This window comes from Crocodylus siamensis, chromosome 8 (assembly GCF_052110815.1).
Source record: "Crocodylus siamensis isolate JL-2025a chromosome 8, ASM5211081v1, whole genome shotgun sequence".
Lineage (NCBI taxonomy): Eukaryota > Metazoa > Chordata > Crocodylia > Crocodylidae > Crocodylus > Crocodylus siamensis.
The window spans coordinates 70,749,609-70,765,695 of record NC_143402.1 but is presented as its reverse complement, the minus strand read 5'-3'; positions in this window follow the sequence as shown (position 1 = coordinate 70,765,695).

Sequence of the window (16,087 nt, the reverse complement as noted above, 5' to 3'; positions counted from 1 at the left end):
TTGGGAATCGAACTTTCAAAGGTAATGAAAACTCTTTATCTGTTCAAAGGTAATGAGAAGCTCCCACTGACTTAATTTGGAGAGGTGAATGATGGGCAACAAAGCTCTGAAGTGGAATTTTGTCTCTACTGATGTTAGTAAAAATGGATTTTACACTCAGTTTCTAACATTAGGAACCCTAAACAGATAGAAGTCAATGGCATTATTGAACATTTTGACTCTCCTGGTATCTGTCGGACTTAACTATTTTTTTCCAGCACTTTCTTTAGCAGAGAGTGTCTGTTCCCCCTACCCATTTTCTATGTATTAAATTTATCTTGGAGTTTCACCTCTCAACAACCATCTATTTTTGCTGTGATATGAAGCTTCCTCCCTGTCGGCCCAGTGCAAAGAACACTAAAAACATGCGAAGGAAAATGGCAGAAATGAGCATTTTTCACTTCAGTCCCATTGCAATGATGCTTTGGGGATATAAAAAACGTTAAATGAACAACACAAAGGAAAGTTAAAAGTTCAAAGCTAACATCAGAATTTCAGCTGCCTCGTGTATGTAGGCCACAAGTACAGGTTACAAGGCACAGGTGCGTCAAATGGTTTGGAAAACATGTGGGGCAAGAACTTCAGCTGCTGTTAATCAGTCTAGCTCCACTGACTTCAATAAAGCCATGTAGATTTACATGGGCTTTGAAACCTACCTGCTGATTGCCACCTTCCACAAACTTACAACCTACTATTAGCAGAGTAGTGCTAAGAGAAAGAAAGGACTATATTTTTTTTTTTAGGGGTGTGTGAAATGGGCTGTATTCAATTTGGATTCAGTCTGAATTGGGGACAGCGATTCAACTCATTGATCTGGATCACTGTCTCCGATTCAGTTTGGCTGAATCCAGATCTGAAGATTCAATGCCAAATTGACCATAGACACAGCTTTGAAAGTTTTTTGTACATACAATGAGGTCCCAGGGGGACAAGGGGAGGGGAGAGGGCCCTGTGCACTCCCCAGCAGACCTGCAAGTGGGCTTGAAGTGCTTCTGGTCCACTTCTGGATCTGATGCCAGTGCACTGGGCAGCCCCCGCCCCCCCATGATCCTCTGGGATGCTGCAACCACTCCAGCATCACAGCATTCATGAGTCACCTGGTACCTTGACGTATATAGAAAAAGCATAAAGCTGTGTCTATATCTGAATCCTTGAATCTCTCCGATTTGATTCAGAGAGATTAAAGGGTCTCCTGATTTGATTTGGATTCAGAGATTCGGCCACCGAATCAGGCCAAATCGAATCAGGGACTGAAGATTCACACAGCCCTAATATACACTTCAGGCAATGGGATCTAATTCTCCACTCTGCTTATGTAGCTAAAGTATAGGCAAGGTGTGCATATAACGCATTGTTTTGCATTTCTTAGTGGTCTGTATTCACTTTATGTAGATGTAAAAATGACTGCAAAGTACTGGAAAAAATGGGCCACATTATTTCTATTAGGCAACAGATACAGAAAGCCCCATTTTCATATCTTAGGATTTTCCCCTAACTTTGCTTTGCCATCAACTAGAAGCAAATGTTCTCCCCTTCTTCTGTTCAATTGGAGTCCAAGGAAAGGTGATGCTCATTTTAACTTGATGTGAAGTGTGACATGTCAAGTAACAGGTTGCCTCCCATGACAGTCAGAGCAGAAGCCTCTTACAGTGACATGAAACTGCTATAAAGCCTGGTTTCACTGTAACAGGTAGAAATGCACTTCCCCCAAGAACCTATAACAGCTGCCAGCTACATGGCTCTGTTTCAAGGGAGAAGCTTAGAGCACCCCAGGTATGCTCCCAGAAGCCAGTGCCCTAGCAATCCCTGGCTCTTATCTGCACTTTTAGCAGCACTCTCTTTGCCCAGTTGACCTTATTTCACGGTTTTGAGTCCAGTGCATAAAGATGTTCCTGTTGGTTCCTTCCCACCTTCTCTCTCCTCCATGCATCAGGCTCATTCAAAAGATCTCAGATTTCAGCTTCTGAGTCTAGCATCTAATTTGAGAGCTGGAAGCTGGAAATTCAGCTGGAGGCAAGCCCCTTGTGAGGAGTAAGCACTGTCATTCCTTTCTAATCTCCGCTTCTCCACCCCAACAGAAAATAAATGAGAAATATGGGTACTATGAATCATTTACGGTGTTTCCCTTACCTGAGACATCGCTCTTCCCAGCCATATAATCTGAATGGCCAGTTCAGTTTGGCCTCATGTCGAGATAGCGATATCAAGGCACACCAGAGGTGCAAAATTTAGCCTGTGCCCTCGAGACAACAGGATAGCCAGAGCAGCTACAGCTAAAGGATAGCTGCTGCCCCTCTGCTAATTGCCGTGTTGTCTGCTTCTGTGCTGAACTCAGAAACCGCTCGCTTCAGCCAGTCACTCCAAGGACCTGGTGCCTCAGGAAATGTAGATTCTCATGCAGCATTGCAAGAGCTGAAATATTGGGGGACAGTAATGAACTGATAACTTCAATGCAGAGTTAAGAAAAGACTTCTAATATAATCCTGAATGCACTGTGTTAACTTTATGTTCATTCACTTCTACTATTATGAATGTTTTATCCCTTGGATATCCCATGTTGGGTTGGCTGCTCAGTTCCTTTGGGTTGGATGCAGGCATACACCAACTGAAGAGCTGGTCCAGACTTCATTCCATATAAAATCCTATGCTAGAGGTCTGACGATTCCCTCACCCCCTACTACCCACCAAATGCACTAAAGAACAATTGCACACAATGCAATATATTTATATTCATTATTACCACTCTCCAGAACAGAAGTAGAGGCTCCTTACATACCGAGTTCCTAGGACCTTTTGAGACCTCAATGTCCTGGCTGAGGGAACTCATTCTGGACAGTTCCTTATTGTGTAGATAAATACTGTGCTCTTAAGAATAAGACTATATTTTGCCCATTTCTGTAATCCATCACCTGGATCTTAAGCTGGAATAACACCCTTCATTTTGATTGAACTTTTCCAGATTTCTACCCAAGTGGTAGAGACCAGAATTTGGCCCAGTTATGGCTGATTCAGATGCCACTGAAGTTGCTGGAAAGACTCATTGACCTTAGTGAGGTTTAAGCCATACTGCATTGGCACCTCATCCCTAAATTAAGTGATATTGTTCTTGAAACCTGGTTAGAGTGGTAAATGAATGGGGGGATGGGATGAAACAAATATCCTACTTTATCCTGGAGATAAAAGTCCGTTTTTTTCAGCCTTTTGGGGAAAGTGTTTTAGAGGCCAGCATTGGGATGTGAGATTACGTTCCCTTCTCTTCACATTTTCTCTTATTACTTGAAGCGTTCTTGTTCAGAGACAGTAGAGATTTCTCCCGGGTTCTCGACACTGGATCACTAGGGGCTCTGCCAATAGCCAAGCAGGAGAGAGTAGCAGCCTCTAAGGCACATTTTTACTGGATGGATAATATATAAGAAGCTTGCTTATATTTAAGTTCATGCTACTTAGAACAAACCTTCTCCAATGCTACTATTTTTCCTCCTGCATCTGAGCCTTTACACAGGGAGAGAAATTCAGCAGATATGTACTTTTTCTGAGGATGGATCTGGGGGGAATACAGCATACAAATACAAGTGGCAGCTACTCAAAATTCTGTCCAAGAACTCAGACTAGTAGAAATTCACTTTGAACTCAGGGAACCAAGATTGTATTTGTTCTTACAAATTAGCTTTTTCCACCAGAAAAGGTATTAAAAACACTTTTCTAATAGCACATAATATCAACAAATAAATGAAAACAAAAAATCTGATTTTCAGATGCTTTGGCATCAGGCAGACTCTACAGCTGTCACTGTATCTAATAAAATAACACCAGATCAAATAGTAAGCTGGCACAAATCAGAAGCAAGTCAACTGAATTGATGAACTGGTGCAACTCCACTGGCTTTCTTGGGATTTCTTCAGGTTTACAACAGCGTAAGTGAATGGGAAATAATCTTAGATGTTGGTTTGCTCCCTGCAAAATAGTCAATTAAGGTATATGAGACATGATAGTAAATATTTAAAAGTAGAGCCTGCTTTAAAAATAGTAGATCCAGTCTATTATCTATACATAAGTATAACTGGTCTGGCACAGAAGCAGCACATGGCTATTTTGAAGTTATAACGATATGAACAAGAGAGGTCAAGAGGAGTCAGCAGCCGGGAAAGCAATTCACATAACAAGATACGTTTTTACTATATATTGTTAATATTTTCTCCCACACATTTCCATAGAAGCATGATATGCTCAACACTGTTCATAATATAAAACTGCATACAGAGTTAACCTTGGGAATGCTTGTTTCCATACATCAGCAGCTGGAGGTTGGCTGTGTTCAGTTTGTGTTCAGTTTGGGTTTCTTCTCAGTGTCATTTTAGGCCATTGAAGACAAAGGAGCTTTGGGCCAGGTCTGCAGTCATTTTAGTGAGAACAGTCATGTCTTGCCATTTTCTGTTCTGTTAACAATCAGTGGCATGAAGATAAGGCATGGGATAACTTTTGGGTAATCATGATAATCAGTTCATTTATTTCAATGTTTGCTATCTAGGTGAGCATTGTAAAAACATTTGCAGATTTCTGTTAGTGAATAGCCTGTAACTTAAGACCATGAGATTCATACACTCATTGGATTATTCCAACATTGCTAGGCTCTAATAATATTTCATGGCCCTTCAGCATCATTGCCAAAGAAGAGAAGAAGGAACAGAAGCACAGATAAAAAACAATCATTGAGAAGAAAATCTGTATCTTAGGTTAGATGGTCAAAGTCACAGAGGGAATTAATATACACACAGCTCCCAGTAGCTACAATGAGCATTTTGTATCCATGGTTTCAGCTTTGAAAATCTCACTATAGAATTTTGCTTCTCTCTCATTGATGACCCATGTCTGTGCATCTTCAGTAGGTGAACTAACATATGCTGTGTATATACTCTTGTTCTCCTCTTGTGGATGGGATCTTTGATTGCAAAACGTTTAGAGCTGCTGAGCAAAGGATCCATTAACAATGTCTTCAGCTACTAAAACATAAAAGTCTGGAAACAAATACACTATACATACACTCAATAAGCTGTCCAAATTAATTCTTATTTTTCAGCCAAGATAATGTGGTACTCCCTGCAATACCTATTTCCTTCTGCTACTATATCAGCGTTTGTCTTCATTACAGTTATAGGATTAGCTGCACCTCTCATCCCTCTGCAAGTTCACCCCTTCAGCCCTCAGGCATAACCCAGTGGATTCATAAATTCTTTACTCTTAGATACCCAGTCTCTGGCCAAGTCCCCTGTGGATCAATCTGGCCTACTAGGTTCCATACGAGTAGTTCTTCCTTTCATGAACTGTTTCCAAAGAAGCATAAAGATACCAGACAGCTTCTTTAAGCTGAATATTGTTTACCCAGAGCAGTAAGAACAACTCATAAAAGAAAAAGAAAAAAAAAAAACAGTTTTCAAACCAGAAGCCTACACACACATATCTTACTTAAGGCCTGCACAGAAAGCTTAGGTTCTTCCGCCCTCACAGAGGGAATCTGTATAGGACCGATTTTCCTCTACAGTAGCTGTAACAGAGGGGGAGAGTCCCTTTTATTTTCCAGCCAGAGTTCATTTCTCTCTCCATGTGGATTTTTTTTTTACTAATACTATACCAATCCCAGCTGACAAGCTCTTCAGGAGACTGAGACAACTCCTGTGAGTCAAGTGCCTTCCCATAGTCATAACTATACCCCAAGTGTTTGTGGAGGCATTTTTTATCAAGTCATTGACTTGCCTTCTTGATTGATTCTAGCAGACCTGCTATTAAACCAAGCCAATGAATATCCCACTAGGTACATCGAGATACAATATTCTAAAATTAGTAGCAACAGCCTCAAATCTGACACTGGGTCTCCTACCAGCACTTAAATTCCTTCTTCCCCAATACATGGTGACTCATGCCATAACGAAAGGAAAGTTAGATTCATCTGCCTCCTCCACAACTTTCATGGTTTAACTGCTATGAGTTTAAGTGTACTTCAGCATCAACCATACATCTATGCCTAACTCTTAACAAAAGAAAGAGAGAGAAGTGTCACTTTTAAAAGAAAGTAATACTTTTCATTTACACAGCACATTTTGCCTCTGGATCTCCAAGCACTTTGCAAAATATATTTTACCTGTTTGCTTGACAAAGGAGGAAAAACGAACAATTCCTTTTACTTATTTTAGCAAATTGCAATAGCATTACGGCAGTTCGCAGTTTCTCTCACCAAATGGTATCATTATAGTGAACAGCACCTAGCAACACTATAGATGGTAATAGAACAGTTAATAGCAGAAAGCATGATACATATGAGAACAGCAGCAAAAGCAGGCCTCTAGACTGCCCTGATGCTGCAAAACCTATGGTATGTGGGCCCAAGTAGAGGCTTTGGTAGCACTTGTACACGTGACAACAATGTAATTTGTGTGGCACCAAACTACATCTGGATATAGTTTAGTTTGCAACATTGCAAAATGCAACACAGGAGAGGTGGGCAGGGTCCATGGAAAAAAAAAAGGATTGGGTTCCTAGCCACTTCTGCCTTCAGCAGGCACCTGGCTGAAGGCAGAGGCGGCAAGGAGCCTGATCTTTTTTTTTTTTTTTGGTAGAGCTTGCCCAACTCTCCCATGGCCGGGGGTGAGCTGCCAGTGGGCTGAGCAGCCCCTGACTGCAGGGGGCCCTGGTCCTTCCCTCCATGGTAGTGAAATCCCCCATGGCCACTTGTGCAGGCTGCTAGCAGGCCAGGGGCTGCTCCAGCTCAGAGGCAGCACCCAGCCTGATCCAGGTCTTCCCTCAAGCCTGCTGGGGCTTCCAGCACTTGGTGCACTGTCCCCGCTGCCTTCCCACTACCTGGGGCTGCTCAGGAATGGGCTACCTTTCCCCTGGGGCAGTGCAGGGAAGTGGCAGGCAGGGAGCTGGGTGTGCTGGTGACCAGAGAAGGCAGCAAGGGCAGTGTGTGGGACTCTGGAAGCCTGGACAGGCTTGGGGAAGCTTTGGCTTGGTGGGCTTCCACATGTATTCTCCTCCTTGTATGTGTGTGTGTGTGTATATATATATATATATATATATATATATGCACATTTCTTTTATATAAAAGAGACTTAGCCATAGATGAGGACCCATAATAGACCATAGACAGCTGTTTATAAATGAAGGGCTCCTGCCAGTTTGAAACCTTTCGGGAGTCATGAACAATTGTTATACTTTTTCTCCTTGAAGGAAGCTGAAAGCATTTTTGCCTTCAAACATTCGAGCTTGATTAAGTTTGAAATCTTTCTAAAAGACACAGAACAGAACTCACAGCAAACAACTTTAATTTCACCATCGTTTGACTAAATCTTACCCCTAGGTTTACCTAATTGTAGAAGAGAGAGAAGTAAGATGAGATTGCAAGTCACATACAGAGTTGAGAGAGTTAGGATAGTTGATAGTCTACATTTAATATAAAAAGAGATGCCTCTTGCAAGATGCAACACTGATGCTCTGTAGAAATTACAATAAAATGCGCATATTCATTAACCCCATGCAATGTGCAGTATCTTGTAATATCTTATAATTTATGTCAACAGTAAAGCATCCTAAAATTTAAAAGGTGCATTATCATTCATACTCTGCCACAGGTGTGCCTCCTAGCCTCCACTGAGACAAGGTCATTATTCACTAGGTAGTATATAGAAGATACACACAGTCCCTGCTGTGAAGAAAATGAAAGAAGCATAGGGGAAGAAGTAGTATTGTTTAGCTCAGAGAAGTGTGGCCCAGGGAGATAAAGTGACTCCTCCAAGATCACAGTGAAAGTGTCGCAAAGACAATCTGAGCTTAGTTATATCATGTGTCAGTCCAGGGTTGTCTTATTTTACTAAAGGTCATTCTTATTTTTCTCTATGTTGTACCCATCTCACAAACCCAACTGTACTACCAAGCTGCAAGTAGTTATCTTGGGTTTGGAAGGATGATATTTCATAAGTCTGCATTTAATAATTTACTTGAAGAACACACCTGTTCTCAGATGCACAGTAGGGGTATGTGAAGTGGCGCCTATTCAAGTCAGATTCAGATTTGGCTCGAATCAGGGATAGTGAGATTCAGTTTGTTGGTTTGGGTCACTGTCCCCGATTGATTCGGCCAAATCCAAATCTGACAATTCAATGCCAACTCAGAGAATCAGCAATTTGGACATAGACACAGCTTTAAAAGTTTTTTCTACATACCTTGAGGTAGCAGGCGGCTCGCAATTGCTACAATGCAGAGGCGCATGGAGCGCCCCACAGGAGCACGGTGGGGCCCTCCACATACTCGGCTTCTGGTTCACTTTTGGGTCCGCCGCTGAGCGTGCTGGCGGCCGCCCCCATGCATCTGTGGGATGCCCCAGCACCGCAGCACTCACAAACCCCTGCTACCTAGAGGCATACAGAAAAAACATTTAAAGTTGTGTTTATGTCCAAATGTCTCCGAATCAATTTGGAGGGCTCCGATTCAATTTGGAGAGATTAAAGGGTCCTCCAATTCAATCTGGATTTGGAGATTCAGCCACCAAATCAAGCCCAATCTCTGCCGAACCAAATCAGGGACCAAAGCTTCACACAGCTGTAATACACAGCTCTAATCTGAGACTAAGTCCATTTATGTCATGGCTAATTATGAAAAGAAGGGCCCATTGGATTTACAAGTTTTCACTGATCAAGACTAAATATTGCTCATACTGTGCTGAAGACTCTAATATTTCTTTCAGAGGGAGTCAGGGAAAAAATGCATGCACTTTCCTCAGAAAGGTTGTTTTTAAAATAATAATATTAAACCCTGGTATGGAAGTTTTCATGCCAGTCTGCTCTGCTTAGAAGTCAGACTGCTGTCAGCCCCAGGTAGTATCAGTCATTATAATCCAGTCTTGATGTGACAAATGCATTGATCGTTCTTGATAGCTGTTTTACATGATTGATTCACAGCATAAATCAGCCTAGGTTTATTAGAAAGTTTGCTTCACCTTGGTGAACATTTCAGTTGATTTGGAGGAATTCATGCTTTGTAACAAAAACAAAACCTGAAAAAGGATCTTATAAATTGATCTGTAATTCCTGTTTTGCACAGGTTTAACTAATAGCCCTAAAAAAGAACCAGTAAAATACTTTGATCTCTCCTTTGTCTTCCAATTACATACCTTTTGCTTGAGGAAAAAGGGCATCCTGAAACATAGCACTTTGTTGCTTTGAGAAGCTTCAACCAGAAGCAGCCAGATGTGTTTAAACAGTACTAGATTATCTCAGTCCTGGATCATCTTTTATGTATACAGCATCGCACTTTTTTTTAAAAAATGTTCTCTATATAATTTGGTCCCAATGGCAATTATTCTGAGCATATTTCAGCCCTAGCCAAATGTCATGTCAGTGCTTTCTAAATGAACTGAAAGCACGCAGCATTCCTAGGCCCGGCTGCTAACGAGGACTTAAAGTGTTTATTCATGTAATCATGCTTTTATTGTGATGCTCTGGTTTTTCTTGCATGCTTTTAGCACCGAGTGCAGCACCATCGATCAGAGCGCTGGAGTGGTACTCAGACTTAAGAAACCAAATTTGGAGCACGCGCCTTGCTGAACTGAACTGGGGAGGTGGGGAACATGAAGACTTCTGATGCCGTGAAGCGAGGATGTGACAAGACTACACAGAATTCTGTCTTGCATCAATCCTCTGCAAAGTCCTTGAATTATTTGTGGTACTATAGAAAAGATGACCTCTGAGATGATACAGCATCTAGGAAATAGAAGAAAAGATACCGTAGCTCCAGTTTTCGCATATGAAATGACATTGTGGGTAACAGTAGTGAAGAGGACATTTAGCTATGTACAGCTTCTTTCAGCAACTGTTCAAGCGCTAATGCCTCCACTATGAGTGATGCTTGACTTCTATAGGATTTCTTTAGATGGAGACTACACTTGGAGTTTATATCATTAAACAAAACCCACACAATTACCCAGCTCGATTCATGTTTTTTGCCTAATAACCTCCAACAGGCGCTCAGCAGAGAGACTCTTAATTTCCCTATAAAAATGTTAGTGGGCTTGATAAATTACAGCGTTTTATTGGGTTGTCATTCCTTCAATTAGAATTCACAAAAAAGCTACGTGCTTAAGTGGAGCTTTTCAACCCAGATTTAGAGTGTATTGGAAGCGTGTGTGACAAAGAAAACATAACACTGCTTTTAAAACCCTTTCACTGAGCTTGGTGCCTCAAAATAAATGGCATGTGACTGTGCAGGAAGTCTATTTCATAGGTATTTTTATTTTTAATTCATACTTAAAAAGAGATTTACATGAAAGACTGCTGCATTTCCTCTCCCATTACTTTTTCTACACCATATGGGCTCTTCTCCACCCAGCTGAAGTCTCTCCTCTTCACCTTCAAGTTTCTGCATTGTACAGGTTTTAATCTGCACACCTCTGACGGGTGCTGAGGTATTACTACCACTCCAATCTTTATGTCTAGATGGGAGATGCATCCTGAATAGAGTTGATCAGGATTTATCCAGAATGTGCCTCTCCCACCCTTGAAAATGTCTGTTCACTGAAACCAGAACTTTTGAGAGAGAAGCCTATCCCAAGATTACCCTAAGTGGTGGGCTATTAAGACACTCTACTAGAGGTAAGTGAAGTTCAAGTCCTTTGTTTAACACGGCAGAGCAGTGACTTGAACCTTGATTTCTCCACAACCTGGGAGACTATCCAAATGAAAGAGATTGTTCTAGAGTAGATGTTTCTTTCTTGCTTTCTCTGGCTTATCCTGGTACAAAATGGGATTAAAAAAATTCCTAATTTTCACAGCTTCTTGCCCTATTCTACACATTTCTGTTGAATCATGGAGTCACTACGAAGATTGAAAACCACTAGTCTCTGCAATCCACTCTCATCTAGATTTCTAATCCAATTATTCTAAAGTTTCATGAAAACGGCTCTCCCACGAGCTCCATTCTGGCTTTTCACGTTTGCTCGAATATGTGGCTATTTTCAAACTTCCACATATGCTAGGAGAAGCATCTTATTAACCTTCACCAAGTGCCTAACCCTGAGCTTTCAAATCATTTCTATAAATACCTCTCTTATGCAGAACTGCTCTATGTTCCAAGACCCGTACAAACAACTGTGCCATACTTCTATCGTTACTGTACAAACTCAAAATGCTATAAACCATACAAAGCAGCAACCTTGCCCTCTGTTCTTGGTTGGTTTATTTTTGTTCTCTGCAGCACCATGTAAGTGGTACTCAATATTAATGGAAATGTTGCTTTTTGGGTTGTTTTTTTTTTTTTTCTTCTCCTGGTCATATTTGTTTATTATAGTAACAGTATGTTAAGAGTAAAGCCAAGTAGTACAGAATACACAGTGGTGGCATTTGAGTCACAAAATAGCAGAACAAGTGAAATTTCCTACTGATTATACAGAGAGCAACCCACAGAGAGACAGCAACAAGACTGAAGAGACGCAACTGTACTGAGTGCCTCCCCAGTGCTGCAGCTCCCTGAACGGTAATCAATAAAACAATAAATAAGCTGTCAGGTTAAGCATATTTTAGCCTTGGATCTTGGCCATAATTCCCTAGAGCACATTTAGGAAGAGAAAGAGGTTAGTTTCTATTGAATTTTTATTAATATTTTTAGGCACACCTCTCTAGTTCAATGGCATAACCAGGGTGTAGCGAAACTAGGGCAGCAGTCCCAGGCACCCACTTAGGGAGGGCGCATGTGCACAGAGATAGCAAGCGTTGCCCTTGCTGGCCAGCTGTGCCACTGCCCCTGCCCAGTGCATGCTGCTACCCTATTACACCTCTGCTTAAGTTATCCCTGAATAATTTTCCCCTTCCTTAGCCCCAAAGTATGCAATTCCTGTTTTAAAATGTGCAAATATAAAAGGCTCTTTTTGTGTCTAAATAATTTATGGAAAATGCCTTTGGATCTTTTCACAAACACCTCTGAAGGAGGTATTAGCAGAAAATATGGCATTTCTCATTCAACAGTAAAAATAAATGGAAAAAACCCATGCACATGTTAGATTTCACATAACACGGCATTAAGGCTCAAGTAAATAAACAGCTGGAGTGGATGAATACCTGCAAAACATTGTTCTATAAGTATTTGTTTCAATAAGAAGTTTGGCTGTTTGTGCCCATTTCTTATTTGCTTTCATAAATATTTTAACAAATGAGCTCAGTAGCAGGAATATTCATGCAAGCAGTCCATTTTAAGCAAACAGTGAATATTTAAGGAACAGAAATTTTGAACTATTATACTGATAACATTTATGACAACCTGACCAGGAAACGGAATTAAAATCATTGACCTTTATTGCCCATCAAAACTAATGTATACAATTCAGGTTTTAAAAAAGAGAAAGGGAAACTCACAATAAATGGCTCAGGATTTGCCTGCAAAGCAAGTAGCTTGAAAAGCACCAACACAAAATATCCAAAAATATACAAATTGAAACAGTGCTATGGGAGCATGTAGTTCCAGCTGAGTTGATAGCACAGCGTGGATGAATTTGTTATGTATGAAGAAATGCAGCACTTTGTCCCCAAAATTACAGCTCTACTCATTGGAGTAGAGGAAGAAAAATCAGTTTTAGAGACTTAATGTGTCTAATGACTCAGGTAATTAATTTCAAGAGTTAAAATTAAAATGTCCTTTGGCTTGTTTTAGCTAATTAATACAAAAATGTCTATATTCTCCATGCAGTTAAAATACAGAAGATCAGTGCTTTTGCTACTTTTTGAAGAAATGTATTTATTCCCCCCCTCCCCCTCATTTGCAGTGTCACACAATGTCCATCATTTCCTATTGTTTTCAAAAGGGACAGCTGCCCTCAGGGAAGAGAGCAAGCTGATATGCTTCCAGCACATGCCAGTGAGCCTTTATAGCAGAAGTGCTCAACCCATGCCCTATGGGCCACATCCAGCCCTTGGCACCATATCATTTGGTCCATGAGGAGCTCTGTGGGGTAGGCAGGGTGGCACAGGGTCCAATACCAGTGCACAGAGCAAGGCAGAGGGGACGTGGGGTCCCAGAGCCCAATCCTGGCTTGCAGGAATGACACAGGGTCCTGAGGCCTGGTCCCAGTGCAGCGCCTCAGTGCCCACTTCTGCCATACTGGAGGAAGCAAAGGCTGTGGGGGTCCCCATCCTGCTGTGCAGGAGCCGATTTAGCCCACAGACCAGCCCTGTATCACTCTTCTGGTCCATAAGGTCAAAAGGTTGAGTGCCATTGCTTTATACGACCACTGCTTTATTTTGCACATGCAGTTTGGAATGTCATTTTACAACCATTTCTCGGCACAAAGCGGTAGTGCTCTTGCTTTAATTGGGGAAGGATTTCCAGGTTTAGCCAATCCTTGAGCAAAACAAGCAATTCAGGGGGGAAGACAAGCTGGAAAGCAATCCCCATTGAGATCAAAATATAAATTTCCTAAACTGGTTTTCTATTAACCAGGGAAATCATATTCCTAGGGAGAGAAGGGAACATCCTATTTAATACTACTTGATTTCAGCACCTCAGTGGCAAACTACTACCCCATGGTTTGTAAGTATAACTTTTAATTGGCAATGATTCTTAAAGCCTGCATTTCTTGGTAGGTTATCTTTTCCATGGTTACCTGTTTTATAGCCTTTTCAACAATAACTTTCACTGTGTAAACCCAAGCCCTATTCACTACGTATTTCTTATAGAGTCAGCCTTCAGGCTGCATCGGAACCGCTGTGCTACCCAACTTATGCCATGTTAACCCATGGACAGCTTTCCTGATGTTTAACAAGACTATTGCTCCTCCTAGCACAATATGAAGTTAATGACATTTTTAAGCTGATGCCTCAACATAAACATGCCACAAGTCGGCTTGTTTCTATGGAAACTGCACTCAGTAAGAGAGACACCATAGGTCATTGCTTCGCCAAAACATAAAAACAACCCGGGAACAGCTAATAGGCCCAACCTGAAATTATTCTCACCTCTGAATAAAGAGCGTGCCAGCTCTCATCAATATTTCTAGATTACCAATAGGACATGTAGAGATCTATCGATTGACATGGACGTAAGAAATGAATGAATACCAATACTGGGTGACCAAAGTGGGACACCTTCACAAAACCTCTCCTTATAAAGTGCCCTCCCTGCTCTGTAAAATTCCCTTTACGGTCATCTGTAAATTTAAGCACAAGGGGTCATTGTCACTTCAGAAAGTACAGCTGAAACTTTCTAACTTGCAGACTGTCCCCAAGCATGGAAAGACCTCTCAGCTCCGAACTACCAGGTCATGAACCCCTACTTATTTCAATCTGTCCTGAAGAGGGTTTCTACAATGTCCCCCCACAAAAAAAATCAGTAAATGTTATAAACACATACCTTGGGATCTCAAAAAGAATTTAAGAGATTTAAGGGAAAAATGCTTGGGCTCATTTGAAAATCCCAGACATAAGAATTAAAGGATTTCTGCTATGTTGTTTAACAATAATGCTTCTCGGCCTCTTGAAGGCGCAGATCAAGTGTTATTTCTGCTTCCAGAAGGGAAGAATTATATAGCTTGCCAACACAATACAAATTATGAGTTTTGCAACAAAATATACAATTACTCACAGCAAATATTGAAGGCAAAATATGCCTTTTAGTATGGCAAATCTTGGAAAGACTCAAATTTCATGGAAATCAGTTACATATCAAGCTGCAGCACATTTTGTTTCTGAGTTCAGATAAATATTCATAAGTTTTTTCCTACTATGCTCCCAGTTTTGCAAATAACATACAACATCTCACTTCCTAAAACATGAGACTCAGTTAGAATGTTTTAATGAATTTTGTCTCAAAAGTATATCATATAATATCAGTACAAATACGTTTGATGTTTCGTTATTGCTCATTTAAAATACACCATGAAATTAAGAGAGTAGGGGGAGAGTATGTTAAATAAGACATAGTAAAGAAAAATATCTCGGCCAAAATGAAAGATGCAAGGGTGAAGGAGAAAGGGAAAAATGATGTGTGGTCTCCTGGGCAACGGGAATGTTCATAAGGAGGTCTAGTGCTTATTACAGGCCATGTCTGAGGACACTTCAAGTACCAAGGGATATTTCCCACCTCCTACTTGGTCCTCATTTCAGTCTGCTTTGCGTATATGTAGCCAACACAGGTATCTATATAAGGTGGAGGGGGTGGGGGGAGCCAGGCAAATGCCTGCAGTCTCTGCCCAGCTGCAGCCACAGAGCAGGGGGGAGGGGCCAGCCTTTCTGTGGAGTAGAGGACCCCGCCCAGCCCAGAGAGCATGCTGGGGGACTCTAGTTTAATTTAAACAAGGAAGGGGGCTGGGACAGACATTGCATAAATTGGTTTGACCCAAATCAGTTAAGTCTGCTACTACATTCACCCAGGTTTCTCTCAAAGTGGTTTCAGCCATTTTCAAACCAGTTTTCGTGCACTGAACATCTGTTCTGTTACAGGTTTAGACCAGTTTCTGATCACTTAAACCGGTTTGTGTGTAATGTCTGTCCCTAGCCATTATGTACAGAGCCAAATGAGAAAAAAAAAAAAATCAGTGTGTAGGTTTATACAGCAGTTACTCATGTGACCACAGTGCAGTGTAGAAACTTTTGAGCTAGTTTTCAAGTTGCTAAGCTACAGTATGGACAGGCATTTAGCCACAGCAGCGTGGAGCTGACCATGGGCTACACAATGGACCTGCAAACAGGGCAGATACTCAGCCTCATGCAGTGAGCCACTACAGACCTAGACCTGAGCTAGCTAGTTCAAGAAGCCTGCCCAAGACACTGTAGGTACAGCTGTATGTACATGAACAGACAGAGGGAGGTGAAAAAAGAAGCCACCTGAAATGCCAAACCAACTATATTTTAAAGGGAATATTTACAGTTTTCATCCTTGTGCCAGCATAAAGTGCAAAGGATAGTATTTATGTTTTTACCTTAATACCTCTTGTGGGGTGTTCGGTGACATTCCCACCGTGGGTAACACCAAGGCCTGGACAGGTCTGTTCAGTTCACCTCTGTAGATCAGGTATAGA